At 37.6% G+C, this 18725-nt stretch overlaps 1 protein-coding gene across 6 annotated transcripts in view; it reads left to right on the top strand.

The window, feature by feature from the left end:
- The window catches only part of LOC115610994, a 160556-nt gene that overhangs the window by 83017 nt on the left and 58814 nt on the right, over positions 1-18725 (top strand). For 3 of the 6 annotated variants that reach the window (XR_003992421.1, XR_003992422.1, XM_030493230.1), the window contains one exon: positions 1471-2421. The exons of 1 other annotated variant lie outside the window; for it this stretch is intronic. The gene's annotated coding sequence lies outside the window, so the exon portion shown is untranslated. Of the gene's footprint in view, positions 1-1470; positions 2422-18725 lie in introns of those variants that run through there. 2 more of the 6 variants (XM_030493232.1, XM_030493233.1) reach the window with 2 other exon arrangements.

Below are 18725 nucleotides of genomic sequence, written 5' to 3'. Positions count from 1 at the left end.
GGATCTGCCACCTTAAAATTATGGAAAACAGGAAATACAAGCACAAAGGTTGCTTTGTTCTCTTTATGATAAAAATAAATATTTTAATCTCTTATTTGTTTCACCTTTAACTACGTGAAATTTCTATGTGAGACGAGCAGCAGAGTAATTGGGGCAGTAATAGTCTTTAAGTTGAAACTTGTGAAACAGGAAGGCTGAAACCTGTAAAAATCCCAAGCAGGCTGGCAATTTCTGAGCATTGCCTTTGAAATCCCACTGTTATGCCAGAACTCTGACTCAATGACGAAGAAAATGATCTCCTCACGGTTGAGAGTAATTTAATCAGGACTCTAAAATTTGGGTCTGTCTTACCAAAAATAGCCTGCGCTTTGTAAAGCCAGCTAACAAATTCCTTAATTAGAGTTAGATTTATTTACTTATTCATTTTGAGTGTTGAATTGGAACTAATAATAAAACATAAAAAAAAAAAAAAAAATCCCCTAGGCCTATCTGCATATAAACACAATGTAATTATTTTAATAAAAGCAACAGAACAGAACCAATTTAGCAATGTATGCTATATCTACCCCTCTTGTCCGGAGGAAAAGAAAAAGTGCCTCTGGCATATCGCTCCTGGCCATTTAGAAGGAACAAAATACAGGTTTGTATCCTTAAAAAATTAAATCTGAGCGTGTAGAATTTCCTCCTCTTATCAGGACACATTTTAGCAACAGTGACTCTGTGGTTGGAGTATGAAGGATCTTGAAGCACTGTGTGAATTTTTGTTATGTCTTGAAGTACTTCTGAGCTTATAGTTTTATCTCAGGAGCTATATACTGTATAGATCTGAATGAAGAGGTTTGCTCTGATTTGATTTCTTGGTGGTGGGAAGGGATATGCTATTTTGTGATTTTGTGCTGAGTATGCCCTGATACTGGATGAACAATAAGGCTCCTTAAAAAAAGGGGGGGATAGGGGGAGCTTGTAAGCATTTTTTTACTTTACCCCTGTTTTGGCTTCTCTGAAATTCTTGTCTGTCTTGCCACTTTAGAGAGTCTTCTTGATCTAGGAATCCATCCAATCAGTCATATGGCTAGCCTTTTAGAAAGAGCATTAGGAGTTCTTAATGACCCATATATAGGGTCCTCTGTAAATTGTAGGAGATAGTCTAGAGGAGGAATTGTGAAAATGTAGGAACAAAAATCTTAACAATCTGATCCAACCTTTCAAATTGCTTTGAAGTTTTTTGTTTTGGTTTTTTGTGTTGGTTTTTTTTTTAGTAAGTCTAATTAGGGGAGGAAAAAAACCCCAACGTGTAAATGTCAAGTTTTAAACTTTTAAAAACTGTGAAATATGAAAGGAAGTCTGTTTTGATAGTGGGCTGTGTAAAAGAAAGAGAATAAATAATGAGCTGTGCTTGAAGTGGCAGACTGGATTCAGTGTCTTTCATGGAATGACGGGCGGTGCTGACTTCTTGTTATTTATTGACAGAGGAGGCCAGTGACCATTAGTGACACCTTTTCACAAACTGAAGCAGCCTTGGTTTAATCATTAATAAAGCAGTGATAAATTTCTTCCAATGAAAGATAGTAACTTTTGTTTTGAGCTTGGACACATGCTAATTTGAGCAAATGGCTACATGTTGAAAGAAAGGCGGGGGGAAGCAGCAAAAATGTTAGAAAACTAATCATCACCATCAGCGAATAGGTACAATTGCTTGCAGATGTTCAGATACTTCACCGCTGAACTCCAAAGGCAGTGGAAAAAGATACCAATCCTATACCAGCAAGTTCCTGTCACAGAAGACTGATACAATTTGTTCCCTCTTGAGACTTGAGAAATGTAATCACACATGGAAATCTCCTTTGCAAAGGCAAGCCACACGGGTGTGAAGAGAAGAAGAAAATGGAACAGAGAGAATTTTCCTGGTCAGGTTGTGTGAATGTGACTTTTGAGATGTCATTGACAAAGTATTTCACCTGGGACTAAGAGTTCATAGAAGTTTCTGTGATATTTGGTTTAAAATCAGGCTCTCTGCTTAACAGGAATTTATTTTTCTTGTTTGTTTGTTTCTGTCCGGTTATTTAGACTAGATACTGCTGAGAAAGAACGGTCGTGTAGTGCACAAGATCACACTCTCATCCAGGCACCAGGACATGTTTTTGAGTGCCACCTGCTGGCTTTTTGTCTGTTAGCCGTTCACAGGCGCAGACGGTTTTCTGAAGGTGGATGGTCTGTTGTGTCAGGTGCTAGCTCCTGAATGTAGCCTTAGAGAGTACGGTTCTCATGCCTGTCGGCTGTCTTGGGGAGATGGAGACTGAAAGACAGCTACGTTTGTGTTCCAAGGCTTTCCTGGTATCCATCTTTCACTGAATAAAACTCTGGGTACTGCTGCTCATCTGCTTGTCTTTGCTCTTCTGTTCTACGAGGAATAAGAGGAAGAAAAAAAAAAAAAAAAAACCAAAACAAATCAGGACAAATATACAATGGGGTTCATTATCCTGAATAGGAACAGTTTACACTGAAAGCATGCTCCCTGCTTTGATGTGTGAGAGAGCTTTTGTGAACTCTTGATCTGCTCAGTGTCTGGGTGTCACTAAGTAAAAATGCAGTAGAAGTCATGCTCCTTTTACTGCTTCTCTAAAGGACTTTGCTTTCAGGATCCTACCCACCATTTGCTCATGTGCTCCATTCAAAAGAGGAGAGAATAGGCACACCATAAAAATGCATTTTGCAGAAATCTAGGTCTGCGATAACTATTTGGCTCTAACTGCAGTTAGAACAACACAATTGGGATGTTGATAAAATAAAAGAGAGATTATCCTTTGCAACAGTCTATTCTGAATAGACACTGTCTTCCACTGTGGGTGGGAAGTGCCATGATGAAAAGTACTTGTTTATTCTCCTGATTCCCGTAGAGAGCAGGCAGGAATAAAGTGACTGGTAACTCAAATCCGTGTAACTCCCACTGGATTTCTATTTACAAACTGCCAGAAGACAAGCTGTCTCTCCCAATGGCATTCTCTGAGGAGGCCTCTGTGTTGTCTGTGACATTCATTACACACGTTCCTGCACAGCACCTGTCAGTCACTCTCACCCAGAGAGACACCCATCACTTCCTGAGACATTCCATGAGCTAGATTAACAAATTTAAAACCACAAAATGCTGGAATTGAGTGAGACATGGATAACTAAGCAAGCATTGGTAACGTAGGCAAGCATATAGTAAGATCTAGACTACTTGTTCTGTGATTTTGTATTTTTGCAGTCCTTGTTCAGATGTCTCTGTTTTGAAATAGTTTGAGAGGTACATTCCTTTGTTTTTAAGCACTGAGAATGGAAAGCGTGGGGTGGGGCTCTTCCCCCCTCCCCCCCCCCCCCCCCCTTTTTGTTTTGTCTTTATTTTTCTGGTTTGGTAACTAGAAACTTCAAGGGGTTTGCCATTGCACTTGGCCCTATGACCAGCCCCAAGGCATCCCATCTGAGTCCTATGCTAGTTTTGACAAAAGTTTTATCAAACTAGGGGTGTCTTGAGTGAAGTGTTTCAGGGTCAGTTCACTGGCGTTTTTTAATGAAATTTTCCAACAGTTAAAAACTAGACTGGCTTACAGGGAGAGAGAAAGCAGCTGTAATATATAATGAAACAAATGGGGGGAAAAAAAAAAAAGGAAGTTGATAGCAATGAATAAATGAATATAAATGAGAAGTTAGGAACTGAAGACATTTGTAAAGGAAGGGGAAGGACACAAGGAGGAAACTATGGCTATTGGAATTAAGGACTTGAAAAAGTTTCTTAAGGAGGAAAAAATCCCGGTGATGGTGTTAGCTTGGTACCATGTGGAAAAGGCTGAAATTGTGTGTAATATTGCAGGAAAAACAGAGGTAGTCAATAAACATATCTGCTACGTACTTAACCTGCTACTTTTCTCAATTCTGTGCTAACCTGTCTCCCTTTTTAGTGAAGATAACTGGTTTCCTAGCTCAGTGGTATTCAGTGATATCATCTGGGTGGACATAGGAAGCGCAGAAGAGAGTGCTACCAGGGCAATTGTTGACTAAGCAGAAGTAGATACGAGTTAGCAGCAGCAGAGGAGTTGTAAGGTAGTAAATAATTAGAGATGAGGAAAAAAATTACTCAGATAAAGATTTTGGATAGGCAAGGATTCATTTTAAACAGACTTTTGCCCTTAAGCGCCAAATTGCTGCTGACTCTCAATTCCCTAGAGATCCTTAGCAGTCTTCACCCTGGGAAACAAACTCCTTTGCCTTTTCTGGTTTCTCAGAGTTTGATATTCTCCCCTTGCAACCCTGGCTATTTCCTGAGTAGGAGTCCCATCTATTGCTCCCGTATTGTCTCACTTGCTGCCTTTCCCAAGCGGTGCTTGTTACAAGCTACTGTGTAAAAGTCAAAGTTACTGGTGATCTAGAATGCTCTTCCTGTTTCTCTCCCACAGAGAAACAGGGTGGTAGCCATATGATGATGCTGAAGCTGAAATACCTTGTTTCAGCAATTAATGAAAATGAAAAAGGCTGCTAACCTTGAACCTTTTAAAATCAGCATTTCTTTATAGTAAGTGTCCAAATGTTATAGAAAAACTGTCTGAGGAGTTCAGTGTACCATTGCCATTGCTTTTCAATAAAACTGGAACTGGAGAATTCCAGAAGATGAGAAGAAATCTACTGTTGAGCCAATATTTTGAAAGGGTGAAAGAGGCTACAAAGGTAATTATAGGCTTGTCAGACTGACATCCATCTTAGGCAAAATAATGGTATGGCTGATAGAGGACTCAATTATAAGGAATGAAATAAGGGTAATAATAATTGTTAGACTTGTGGAACACAGATATTGTAAAGCTGATATGACACCCTTTCGAGGAGATTATAGTTTGGGTTGATAGATATAAGAGAGCTGTTGATGTAGGAAGGCTTTTTGTGGCAAAGGGGGACTTGAGAGGGTAAAGAATTTTAATTAAGCAGCTAGAACAATGCAAAGTCTTCCCAGTACATGCCACATGAACGAAGAGTGGCTAAATGAGTGATGAGTAATCATCAAGCAGGCACAGGTCTCATGGTCTTGATCAGGGATGGCCACACGGTGTTTAAGGGCTTGTCAGTGGTCTGGAATAAACATCATTGTTACTGGCACAATGAGCAGATGATGCAAAGACTGAGAGATCTGAACATAAAGAGTTTAGGTCACCGATACTCAGAGCAACACATTGTTTGTAAACAGGGTGTGAGAAAAGCACATTTGGATAGGGAACAAAGACATGGGGCGTGCTTATAGCGTAACAGACTTCACAAAGTATGAAGATGAAATGATTGGCTTCTAACATACGGTGGATAATATGACTTGTATAGTCCTTACGAGCTTAAACAGGAACACTGAGTGGGAGTAGAACATATACTTTTATCTCTGTAGGTGTTTGTAGGTTCCATTATTTTTGGAATACTAATAATTGTAGGTGACCACAAAGGTTTCCTTTCCTCTTACAATCTGGTGTTAGTATTAAACATGGATATTCTTGTTTCTATTTTAGTGATAAGAGCCATGTTTTGCATGTTTAAATGTGCCACTTAGCCTATAGTTGGAACAAGTCTCAAGACTACCATAAAAGACACTTGCCCTGACTGTTTTTACCTGAGCAGAATTTGTCACTGTATGTTAGCTTCAGTTTGCACAGAGAAGAATTTGTTGGGGTTTTTTTGTTTTGCTTTATTTTTTTGCTTAGTCCACCTTCCTTGAACACAGAGAATTCTATGTTTGTGTGAGGCAAAGTCAGAATGCTCTTTCTTTTCCAGATTCTCAAAAGTGTTTTAAGGGTATTCTGCAATCATCAAATAGATGTAGGTAGGTCTACAGTTCCACCAGTCTTTGTGGTAATTCTGTCAGGTAGCATCAAGTTCCTCTTGGTAATTTACAAATACTCTTTCTATAAATCTGAAAAAATATATTAAAAAAATCTACTACTAGTTTCTCTATGGTATTAATATACTGGGTAATTTTAGGCATTCCATTTGATTTTTTCTCCCTCGTCTAAAAGCTTTCCTTCTTTGTAAAACGTGCTGAGTTCTCCCACTGAGAAGATGGTCTCTGTTTGGCAGTATTGAAAACAAAAATATTTTACCTGATGCTGTAGTATCAGTCTTAAAAGAATTTGCATTGTAGATAACCTTCAAATATAAATATTTTTTCTTTGTAATAATAATGTTTTTTCTATATTATATGGAATTAGGATTCTGGGAGTATAGGACTTGTAAGTGAGAGCTTCTGGAGTTTAAAACCCCAATGAGTACATCAGACACCTTTGGAGAACTGTAATTTCTGAGTATTTTTTCTGCACAATTGCTGATCTTTTTGATCAGTTCAATGTTTTTGTTGTTGGGTACCACTCCACAGCAAAACTGCAGTCTTTCTCAGTGAAGCTGAATTCTGCTCCTTATTTTTATCAGCTAAGTAGATATAAAATTAATAAAACTAGTAGTATCCTACTGGACCTTCATTATTTATCTACCTTTTCAAATATTTGATGAAGATGGTGGGTGTCTGTATTACATTTGTCTATCAAAGGCTCTAAGGGAAGTAGTCAAGCATTATGAATTCCAATTCGTATATGACTGTTCTGGTATTTTCTCATTTTCTCAGTTATTTTGTTCATTCTGCTCTTATTATCTGTGAATATCTAAAAATGTCTCTCCCTGTAATGAAGAATTGTTTATTTCCTATTTTTGTTTCTTGTTTGGCAGTTCAATTTAGAGATACTACACTGTAGATTGCCACATCTCTTTCTTTTCTCTTCTACTCACTAGCAGGAAGTCTTTAATCTCTTCTTCCTCTGCTTTCCTTAATAATCACAATATCTCACTTTCCCAGTGGGGCTCAGTCTAAGATAGAGTAGAAAATTAGGCTCACATCAGGCAGGCTGAGCTTATAATAATGCTGAAGAAGTAATATAACATAAAAAATGAGACATTTCTGCTCTACATATGGTTTTAATTATTGTAGCTTTTAAAATCTAATTCGAAAAAATACACTAATGAATTGAGTTGGGGTTGAAAAATCTGCTTTACCTTTTAAAATAGAAGTATTCCAGTCCAAACATGCTTTAAATTATCTACTATGTTTAAAAGTATAATACGAGCTGTTTGTTGAATGAGTCCATGAAACACCTTATTAATGTGGATTTTTTTAATTTCTAATGTATCTTTACATTCGTATTTCGACCAGATTCACAAAATAAGAAAAATATTTTGAGTATTATAGTTATTTGGACACTAAACTGATCACCAAAGGAATTTTATTGTAGCCATTGAAGAAATCTTTTGGGTTTTTTTTCCTTGTTATTTTTATTGTCTTGGATTTATTGGTTTAGTGAATATAATTAAAAATCTAAAATCTCATATTAAATATTTTCTCTGAAGTACAATCAAATGTACTGTCTTCATACATTTGTATGATCATTTAGTTTCTAGAATACCATCTCAGTTGCCACCAGATTTAATGTAACTTTGGAATTAAAACACATCTTTAACCAAATGTCAAGTTGATTTACTCATGTTGTACTGTTGAAGTATTTGCACAGATTTGTCTTGTAATTATGGTCAAAATATGAAACAAAATAATATGTAAGTTAATTATGAAGATGATTAAACATATTGGGTTATTTTATTTTAAAATAGTTTTATATGTATCTGTAGAATAATATATACTACAGATTCTGCAAGATTTTTTTTTCTACAACAATCTTTGGCAGTAAACTGTCAAATATAAGATGATTAACAAGACTTCCCAGGCAGTTCAGTGACTACTGGCTAGAGTGATGAGCACACTTTTGCAGAGCACTGGTTGTAATCCTCCAGCTGGGAATTGTGATGCATATTCACGACAAAGCTGATCTGTACACCCATGTTAGAGCAGCAGGACTAGAGGCATATGCACAGTTAACCAGCCAACACTGAGGATTGGTCAGGTTCAAATTTACCTAAGGTCAGTTAAAAATGTCCTTTTTTCTCTTCAGATCTTCAATCAGGTCCAGTGATGTTAGAAGTTCTTTGTACCCTACAAGCAATCTAAAACATGCTCTTGAGGAGTTACTTTTCTTCATACTGGTTGAGGATTTTGCCAAAATATGAATGTGCTTGTATATATAGGATTTTTTTTTCTAGTCTGTTTTTCTTCTCAAAACCTGTACATGAAAGGCAAACAGTATTTTCTACATTTCAGGGAGGCACTAAATGTTTAAAAGCTGGATCAACAAAGACATTTAGGGTGTATTTTTATTCAGGTAGTGTTTATCTCCCAAGCTTTCTTGGGTGAACAGCGTTTACATACGTAAATATCTTGGTGCCCCTGAGCCACAGTGATTTACCTTCAGGCACGGGAGAGAGATTTTCAGAAAACTCCCAGCTGAGCTTGGCTGTCCCTCCATCCTAGGCCAGCCCTGATAACCACCTCATTCCCACTGTTGCTCTGAACCTAATCTTGATATCAGATATGTGGTTTTTTTCATATGCTGGCTGGCTGGCTTAGTTGAATGCATAAACAAGACATGTTCAGGCTGAAATCCATTTCTGAGATAAGACATGAAACATAATACTGTGTTTGGATATGCCCTTTTATTTCTCAATTACTTTGTAACCAAGAATAGATGTCCTAACAGAATTTAAAACTCACAAGTATAGCTGGTTTGAAAAGATAATAGTTCAACACTGAAGAGTATGCTGTCCTAGTTCTCTGCAGTTACATATTTGCAATATTACGTATTGGGAAAATGACAGGACTGGGTGATTGCTGGTCTTTGAAACAGAGATAATTCTGAGTATACTTGCATTACTCTGACAAAATTCTGCCTTCATTAAGAATAACAGTGAAATTCTTCTGCTTTTTGCTGCTAGAAAGGTGCTACATGATTGCTGCCTTTTCTTGCTGGTGATCTTTGAACAGTCCGATTTTAATCCTTTATGGGGGGACGGGTGAAAGCTGTCTTATTGCTTATCTGCTAATCCCTTCCCAGTAGCTTTTGAACCAGCTGTTCAGCTTCATTTAAATTTGAAGGAAGATAGGATTGTTGAAGTTGCAAATTTTATAAAAACCCAAGGCAGAAGAGAGAAAGCAAAATGTTTGTGCTCTGGGAGAAAGGCGGGAAAGTCTCAGCTGTTATGTACTCTGGTTGTAGTCAGCAGGCCAGACAGTGTGAAAATAACTTTCTAGTGACTCCATATGCTATCTATTGGCCAGTGGAAGAGTCACAGGGATGCTTGGAAAGATGGTGTGGAGCACAGTGGGGTAAGGGAAGAGGTGAGACGGGAGATGACCTTATGTCTCTGAAGTTCTCTGCAAATACTAAGCATGATAGTATGGTAGCAATCAAACTATTTGAATGATAGTGACATACGTCTTGATAGTGAAAATGGAAAATATAATTCTGTGAAGAGCTCTTGGTGTGTGAAGGAGAAATGTAGTTCAAAAGTTTGTCATTTGAGAATATAGAAACAAAAATTGGTGAAGTTATCTTCAAGAAGGCTTATTTTGCAATAACTGCTGGGTTTTGGGGATGGGGCTGTGAGAATGTGTGCACTGATACAGTAATGCACTCTGAACGTCAGGCTGCTGCATAATTCACACCACTCTTTAAAACCTCTTTCATGTTAATGGAGCTTTTCACATCTTTCTGATGCAGGGTTTGTGATACTTTCCTATAAAACACTCTTTTAATCTTTTTTCTTTCTTTCTTTCTTTTTTCTCTCTCTCTCTTTTTTTTTTTTTTTTTTTTAAGAGAAAAGGAAGCTCTCTACATAAAAAAATTAAGTGGAAATATATTTTTTATTTACTACTTATTGAAATCTAGGTAGGGTAGCTGAGTAGAAGTTTTTTTCTGTGTGATAGAATGATGTGTCCCTGGCCTCTGCATTAGTATAGTCTGTTCTTGGGAGTCTGGTTCCTGAGTAAATGCCGGGAGCATACTGCATAGATAGAAGGACCTTTTTGACATCTGATCTGACTTTTATATCTTTCATAACTGGATATGCATTTCCATACTTTCCTTGCAATGTCAGAAAAGTTGTGCAGATTTATTCCAAATTTCATCTTTAGTAAAATGCCCTTTATGTCATGTCCCCAGTAGGAAAAGCTTTTTGGTGTATCATCATTTTCCTTTTTACACCTGATTAAAATATGTATTCTACAGTTGATTGAGATTTGAAATCTCTGGAGGTTATGTCTTGGAAATGAAAGGGAAAGAAAGGAATTATAATAGAAAAGTAGTGGCATGAATACTCAGTTTAATACACACAATAGCACAGTATGGTACAGACACAGGATTTCTTTGGGTAACCCAAAGATGTTGTACTCTGGTGTAACCTTGTGTGGGAGGTGATGTAAATTTTCTCTTCTCTGAAACTGACAATTTCAGTGTAATATTTGAGTATTTGAAATTTTCTGTTTTCCATCCTATTGTAAACTGGGAAGTGGTAAGGACTACTGTGGTAAAGTTAGCTGTAATTGATATGAGAAATGATGAACTTTTTTTAGCATCTACTACAGTTGGTGTAGCAGGAAGAAAGTTTGCAATTCATACATATGGAGGAGAACAAAGAACGACATGAGATTGGAAGGGAACTGGGGCAGATTAATTAGGTCCCTGAGCAGCCAGTCAGGGACTCCTGAGCTCTCTGGTGTGCTTACCCTCTCACATCGTCTTCAGAGTCTGGAGTTTGCGGATGCACTAAGCAGTGGCCCAACTCTGCTCCTTTTATACTACGTGATAAAACTTCCAGTTGAAGCAAAGTTAGACCAATACTAAGCATACCTGAAAATCCACCCAAAGTGTTCATCAGTGGTTACTCTGGAATGTGGATAATGAAAAATATTTGCTGCTAAGGGTACAAAACATATTTCTCAAGACATTTCTACCTGTTGTTCTCCACCAGTTCAGCATATAAATATACTGATTTTAATACAACAGTCTTGTCTAATACTTGAAATTCAACACAGTAAACTATGATATATATTGTTCTGCCTGCATTTGCTAGTGAAAATGCATGCACATCATAGATAAAAAATAAAATGTTAATTCTTTTTAAATACATGCAATTTTCTACCTGGGGACAGAAAGAGAGAAAAATGCTAGTCATGTTGCTTAATGCACTAATAGAAAGGCACTCCAGTACCACACTGACAGGAGAGGTATGAAAGCTTGATTAGAATATTTATAACTGGTAGCTTGTAAGCAATCCAGACAAAGGAACATGTCTTTAGATTTTTGTAATGTATTGCATACATTCACAGTACTGTATAAATGGTTATTACTTAGAATATATTCTTTAAAATATGATGATACTTGTTAATTTACAATATATGGCATAGCTATGGATTAATTGTTATCATCTTTTTTTTTTTCTCCAACTGTCTGCATAACTGACTCCATGGTTATCTATTATTAAAGAAGTAAGAAAGGAACATTTTAGCTTTCTTAAAAAACCTCAGCTGCCCTAGTAGAAATATATCCTTATATTTATGCTCTGAATTTAACCTAGTGTTAGGAGTATATTTATTCCTATGCATTATTCTGTGCTGTTGCATAGAATAATGTGGTCATAATGATGGTGTACCTGGAAATGTAACAGCATTCTTTCAATAACTCTGCTTGTATGGCAAGACATTGTCATTTAATTTGAAGCAAATGTGCCTGGTAGCTTTCAGTTCAGCTTGATTCAAGTTTGTTAGAGATAGTTCCATGGAATCAAGGTCTGGGGGTTCCAAAGGTCACAGTTTCATGATCAAAGTCTGTCTTTTTAAAGAGACAAAGTAAAACATAGGACTGTTTCCAGGTCAGTCTTATTTTGTATTACTTTTAATGTAAATCCTAAAACCTGCTACATATTCATGAGCACTGAGGGCAGGAACCTTGACAGATATGCAGTAAGTAGCTAGGCTTGCTTTGCAGAAGTTGTTAATTTTTAGAGTGGTACCTTGCATCTCGTGGCATTACAAAAGAATGATTCCCCTTTGTGTTGGGAAGCAGTCAGCTAGGGAACAATCCAGTAAGGAAACAGAGTTAGCTATGTCTGTGGGCCAGAATCCAGAGTCTTTGGCACCAGAACAACATCATGCTTCTGTTACTTAGTAGGTAGGTCATAACACGCTCTTCCCTGGTTTGGGGGAGCTGAACACTAATAGAAAGTGTAATTAGATGTATTAAACAGCCTATTACATATTTCTTTGAGAAAGTTGCCTGGACCACCTGAGGTCCATCACCATTCTGGTTGTACCACTGTATCTTAAAACAATGTCATTTACATGCTAATTTTCATGCTGTGTCCTGCAGAATCCAATGAGTGGGATTCTCTGTACGAGTGAATAGCTTCTGGTTTGTAATCCCATCTCTGCTCGGTTGGTTCACACCAGTGAACGCCTCATTGTGACTAGAGATATTCAAAGCTGTCGGTAGGCCTACCAATAGCAGTCAGGGTGTTTATTTTCTACTTGTAGCCTTAAAGAAATCCATCCTTTGAACAATATGCTACTCATTATGCTAGTGGGTAAGGGGACTAAGCAGTTTTGTTGCTACCTTAATCAGTAAAGTTTATTTGGAGATTTGGTTGAGGTGTTTAAGAGATTATCAACAGGTAATAGTTTCCTGAGCAAGGGTTAGATCACAGTATGTATAAATAAGGTTGGCATTTTGCCCTTTTGAAGGAAGGCCATAACATTAACAAGATTAAAAAATCTAACAAACATTAAAAGTAGGTATGGAGTCAGTGCAGACAAGACAATATGTCACACCTTTAGGCCTTGTCCACATGCAAAAACTGCACCCGTTTAATCGAACTCGCGTTTAAATAAATCAATTTAGTTACAATCCAAACCCTCATATAGCTGCTCCTAAACTGTTTTACGAAAGGCTTATATTGATTTACCTTAAGTAGATTTCTTACTGACTTAAGCTAAATCACAAGAAACCTGTTCAGACCAGTTTCAAAGTGCTCACATGGGTCTGTACTGTTTAATTAAATGGACCTGCAAAATAATTTTAGTGAGAACAATGCAATTTTTATGGTTAGACTTGCCGGAAGTAAGTGACAAGTTTCATGTGCATATACTTTCTTTTGGCTTTATCATCAAAGATTTGTTTTCACCACTGCAATTTAAAAATGTTTATTGTCTTACCCTCTGTACCTGAACGCTTTCTGATGTTTAACCCTTTTGCTGCTAATCTGTAAGTGTTGTGCTGTGTGCAAGTCATACAATCAATCATTTGTAGTGTCTGTTTAAAAAATCCTAAACCTTTAACAACGTAAATATTTCTTAGTGGTCAGACTAATGTGTCAGGATCACAAAAAAAGCACAACTCTAAATCTCCTTTACATGGTAGTTTGACTCTAAAATACACCACCTAACCAAGAGAAACACACACGTACAGTAAAGAGACTAGGCTGCATGCTTTAAAGCCACAAATTTTCTTCCGTAATTCACAGGAACATATTTTCTTCCTTATTCCTTCTTTATTGTTCAAGGTTGTGTCAGCTAAACTTGTACCATCTTTCAGGCTATGCACAGGAGTTAGTGCTTCTGAATAGCTCCTGGCTTAGTTTGCCATCTTGGTAAGCAGCTGCTTGGAATCCTTCTTGATGGGTGTTGTAGTTTAAGCCCAGCCGGTAACTCAGAACCACGCAGCTGCTCGCTCACTTCCCCCACTTCTTCCTCCCCCTGCTGCTGAAGGGATGGGGAGGAGAATCAAAAGAATGTAACTCCCATGGGTTGAGATAAGAGCAGTCCCGTAACTAAGGTAACAAAACCACTACTGCTGCCACCAATAATAACAATGATAAGGGAAATAACAAGGGGAGAGGATACAATTGCTCACCACCCACCGACAGATACCCAGCCCAACTCGAGCAGTGATCCGGGCCTTCCGGGTAACTCCCCTCGGTTTATATACTGGGCATGATGTGCTGTGGTATGGAATACCCCTTTGGCCAGTTTGGGTCAGGTGTCCTGTCTCTGCTTCCTTCCACCTTCCCCTCCTCCCTGGCAGAGCATGAGACTGAGAAAGTTCTTGATCGGAGTAAACTTTACTTAGCAACAACTAAAAACATCGGTATTATCAGCGCTGTTCCCAGGCTGAAAGTCAAAACCACAGCCCTGCACCAGCTAGAAGAAGGAGAAAAATGACTGCTATAGCTGAACTCAGGACAGTGGGTTTAATTTAGTGCAGTGGGTCATTTCATAAGGTAAATTCCAAAGGCTGGCATGAAAGGTTGTGCTGTGTACTGGTTCTCTCCTTAAAACCTATTCTCTGTAGCAGTTGGACCCAGAGTTTACTTCCAGGCATATAGGGAATTTTCACTGCAGAGGAATTCTGTATCCTGATGAAGTTTGTGATATCAAATGTCCTGTTGGATCACGAATTTTAGTTTTGAGGTTTCTCTTTGACTGAGTTGTAGGTCTCTTTTGAGAATCAGGGCTGTGAACTGTAAAATTTTTTTGGTAGAAAAATGAGAGAAATGAGTACGCAGGCTTTGTGAATGATACAAAGTTTTGTATATGTTTTTGGAATAGATAGGACATTCACACTGGATCAACAGCAATTACCTAATCCATTCACATGAAGTTGCATAGCAACGACATTTCCGAGGCTACTGTTGGAGGCATTGGATGGTATAATCGTTATCTCAGGTAATTTGTCATTGGTGAAGGAATACTTTGTTCTTAATTGGAAGCAAATAGCCAAAGTTTGCTGCAATGTAAATAACAGTACCCATTGAAATGCCACTTTTTTTAATGGACAGCTTCTAATGAGTGTTTTATGGTTCACTGCCTCTTCATAGAATCATTTAGGTTGGAAAAGTCCTTTAAGATTATCAAGTCCAACTGTAAACCCAACATTGCCAAGTCCACCACTAAACAATGTCCCTAAGTGCCACATCTACATGTCTTAAATACCTCCAGGGATGGTGACTCAGCCACTTCCCTGGGCAGCCTGTTCCAATGCTTGATAACCCTTTTGGTGAATAAATTTTGCCTAACATCCAATCTAAACCTCCCCTGGCACAACCTGAGACCATTTCCTCTCATCCTGTTCACTTTGTGGAGTGAATAGAACCAGCTGGTTTTGAACACAAAAGGGTTCAAGTTATAGCTTTTATACCAAATACTCACCCAGACAATTAAATGTGAGAAAAGCTGTTTCTTTCACATGATGAAACAAAAAGTACTAAAAAAAGGAATACAATGACAACAAAATTTCAAAATGCATTATAATTTTTAGGCTGAGTATAATTATGTGACTGAACAATTGCTAGCAATTAAAAAAATTTGTCTTTTAGTTTTAAGTGTGTACATTGGTTTTGCTCTACAAGAAAAGATTCAAGATTACCTCTATGGAAAGTAGACCTTGTTAGTATAGTTAACTATTGATAACTAGAGTGTGGATAGAAAGTATTTTACCCATACAACAAGGAATTGTAAAATTAATATCTGTTTCCTGTATGAGTATGTGTTGGAAATCTTACCCTTCCCACCCTTCCTTTCCCCCAGTAAATCATAGCTTTGTTATACCATTGTACTGAGTAGTTTGCTAATTCTTTAAGTCAATTACTGCACCAGAAATATGGAAGAAAGATTTCAAATCATTCCTGCTTGCCCTCTTTTCTAAAACAGATAGAACACTTGAATACAGGTGTCCTAGGCGGATGCTGTAACCACCAGATCAAATAGCATTTGGGTTTCCCATGAGCAAATGTTACATTTACTTATATACAGTAGAAAAATATCCAAAATGGGTTCTTGACAAAGGGGCAACAGAGGCTATTATCTGGAAGATATCTTCTATATCCTGGGTTACGAAAGGCCTGGAGTCATGGCCCTTCAGACTTCTAAAACTTCAGTAGCAGACAGTGAGGAAGAACGATCCCAATTTTCTTCTAAATTCTGTTCTAGACTGCACACAAAAAGGATAACCTTCACTCAGGTTTCCTTCCAAGCAGTGAACACTCTTGCTGCAGTACTGAAAAGCCAGCGCTGTTATCTTGTTCTTCCTCCTACTGCTGGAGTTAGTTGTTATAAACAAATACTCACTGGGCAATGGGCAGACTATTTCTATAATTTATGATTAGGATAATCTCCAGGGCATGGATGTATTTGGACTATACCTGGGCAGAGGTATTTCTTTCTTCCTGTTCTTTCTGATTTCGCCTTTTGTTTTCAGCACTAATTCCAGTGTGGACCTCACGAGTCCTTCTGGAAAACATAATTGTTGAAACTGATGTGTTTCTATGAGCAGTTTTGGGTGATGAGGAAAAAAAAAAAAATCTTTTTGCTTTTGAATTAACTGGGCTACAAAATCATTGGATTATAATCTGAAAAGTTTTTTAATTAGGATTTTGGTGTAAGCTTGTGGTAGATGTTTCTGAAATTCAAAGGCAGTGTATCTTGGAGGGTGGTAGAGACTGTATTATTTGGAGCCATTTCTAACATGTGAAAGGACAGAACTCAGAATGGTGGGCTAACTGCAGAAGTTCAGTCATGTTTTTAAATCACTGCTTTGTAAAGCATGTTCTTGTAATGAAGAGAAGGACATTAAAACTGAGTCTATAAAATTCAGGCCCTGGGTAAATGTAATGAGAATACGCTTTTTTTATTATACATAGATACAAGAAGCTATATTAAAAAAATGCATGAGATGTACAGTTCATAGAAAAACTAAAAAAGTGAGTACAAATCATTATTCTGGGATGTTAAAGTAGCATATGAAGTAGTAGGTGGCAAAAGGAGCAGCAATGATCATTTCATTTTGCTTCTGAAGTGAACAAAATAGCAGAGACAGCGGGGCCACTGAAAGAATGAAACTTTGACATAACAGAGGGCCAAAATGAATTCTTCACCCTAATGATTATGAACTGTGGAGGTGGTAATATTCCAGGAACAAAGAGAGACTTTGCTCACGTTTTTTCCCTTTCGTTCCTAGCACATGAAACATTAAAAGTCTTTATCACCGTATGAGAGCAGATGATAATAAGGCAATTACAACGATCAAAAAGCTGACAAAGAATCAGGCTCAGAAGAATCATATATTAGGATTTAAAAATTATTAGCAATAGCAAAAGGAAGGTCTTCCGCCAAGAGGACTAATAGATGTGATCAGTACTAGGAGAGAGAAAGATGTTTTTGTAGAGTAGTGGGAACTAAGGGAATGCACTAAATTTTCTTGGGAAGACAGAGGAAATACTAGCAAAACTACAGGGTATTCAGACACAATCCATGTCATTCACCGAGAGGTCTGTTGGCATTAATTCATAAAGAGGACACTGAGACTGATAAATGTGTTTCATTTGAACATTACTAAATTAGCAGATAACAGTGAAACAGCTATGTGGCAGAATTTATTGAGGTCTTAGGAAAACGTTTGATACTTAGATGGATTTACAAAATCATAAAATATTTTATCATCCAAACCTGTCAAAATAAAATGAAGAGTAGTGTGGGCTGAGTGAGCATCCAGTAATAAAGAACAGCATGAATAGAAAATGCTAAAGATTCGCTTATGCTCTTTACAATGACATTCACAGGATTACCAATAACCATGTTTACTGGTTTGTGAGAGAAGTGACCACGGATCAGCAGCAATATCTCAAATTTTGAAAAAGCACCATTGCCTTCATGGAGAATTGAAAATTACACATCGTCTGCTATCTGATTAGTCTATGTGCTACTTGCTAACATTGCTGCATGTCTTGCTGCATCTCAGGAACCTCTTGGAAACTATTGATCATGATGAATGGGAGGAGTTGCAAAGGAAGTGTCTGCCGGAATCTAGAACAGTTAGGAATAACAATATAAACAAGCACAGCTAAACAGACATAAATTGAATTGCCTCAGTTATTCCACCTCTCTCTTTTTATATACTACTGCCTCAAGATGAATCATATGCTCCTGGTACAGTCTTATTACTTCATTAAAGTATTTCCAGTTTGTCAAAAACTATACAGAGTGGCATCACATCCAAAAAGTATTATCTTCTTGTTGGAGAGAAGTGAAGGTAACATTACTGTGATTCATTTTTAGTGGTGGGTAATATTTGGAGATGCATCATGAATGCATTTATTATTGTAGTGGAATAAACCATGCTGTGCAAAGACCTCCTTGAAGAATTGCGTTACATGTAGGGTATAGTACAGTACATTATAGCTCTGCTGCTACACTTAGGACTCGGTTGACACTTCCATTATCCTCTCCTGATTTATTGCTAGTGCTCATATTACAGAAGCATCTAGAAGTCCCAACTGAGATTATGTCTGCATTGTTCTGCAGTGCTTTTACTCTGACTGGGTAAGATGTGGAAAGTGGGAGGGGAAACAAGAAGATGAAGTTACTTGCCCAAGACTGAGAACCAATTGACTTAGGAGGTGAGGGATAAGAGGGGTCTGATATGGGAGATGAATAACCACAGAGCAGAGACCTGACTTTGCAGGAATTTGCTTTAGCTCTCAGTGGAGTTGTTAGTTTAGCTCTCTGGTAATACAATCTCACAGTTTTCAGCTGAGGATGATTCTGACAGCAAAGAGAATGAGTTTGCACCTATCTATTTTATTACTAATGGCCATATTCTCACTGACAGCATCCAGTTTAGAACCTGTATTTCCCAATTCTCATTCCAGCCAACTTGCCACTATATTACACACCCCATTTAGATGGATTTCTGTGTCAGCTATTATTGCTAATTTATTCCGATTTTCCTAAAACCCAG

The sequence above is a fragment of the Strigops habroptila genome, chromosome 7 (assembly GCF_004027225.2).
Source record: "Strigops habroptila isolate Jane chromosome 7, bStrHab1.2.pri, whole genome shotgun sequence".
In the NCBI taxonomy this organism is placed as follows: Eukaryota; Metazoa; Chordata; class Aves; order Psittaciformes; family Psittacidae; genus Strigops; species Strigops habroptila.
Note: the sequence above shows the minus strand (reverse complement) of the source record. Positions and strands in the feature narration are given on the sequence as shown.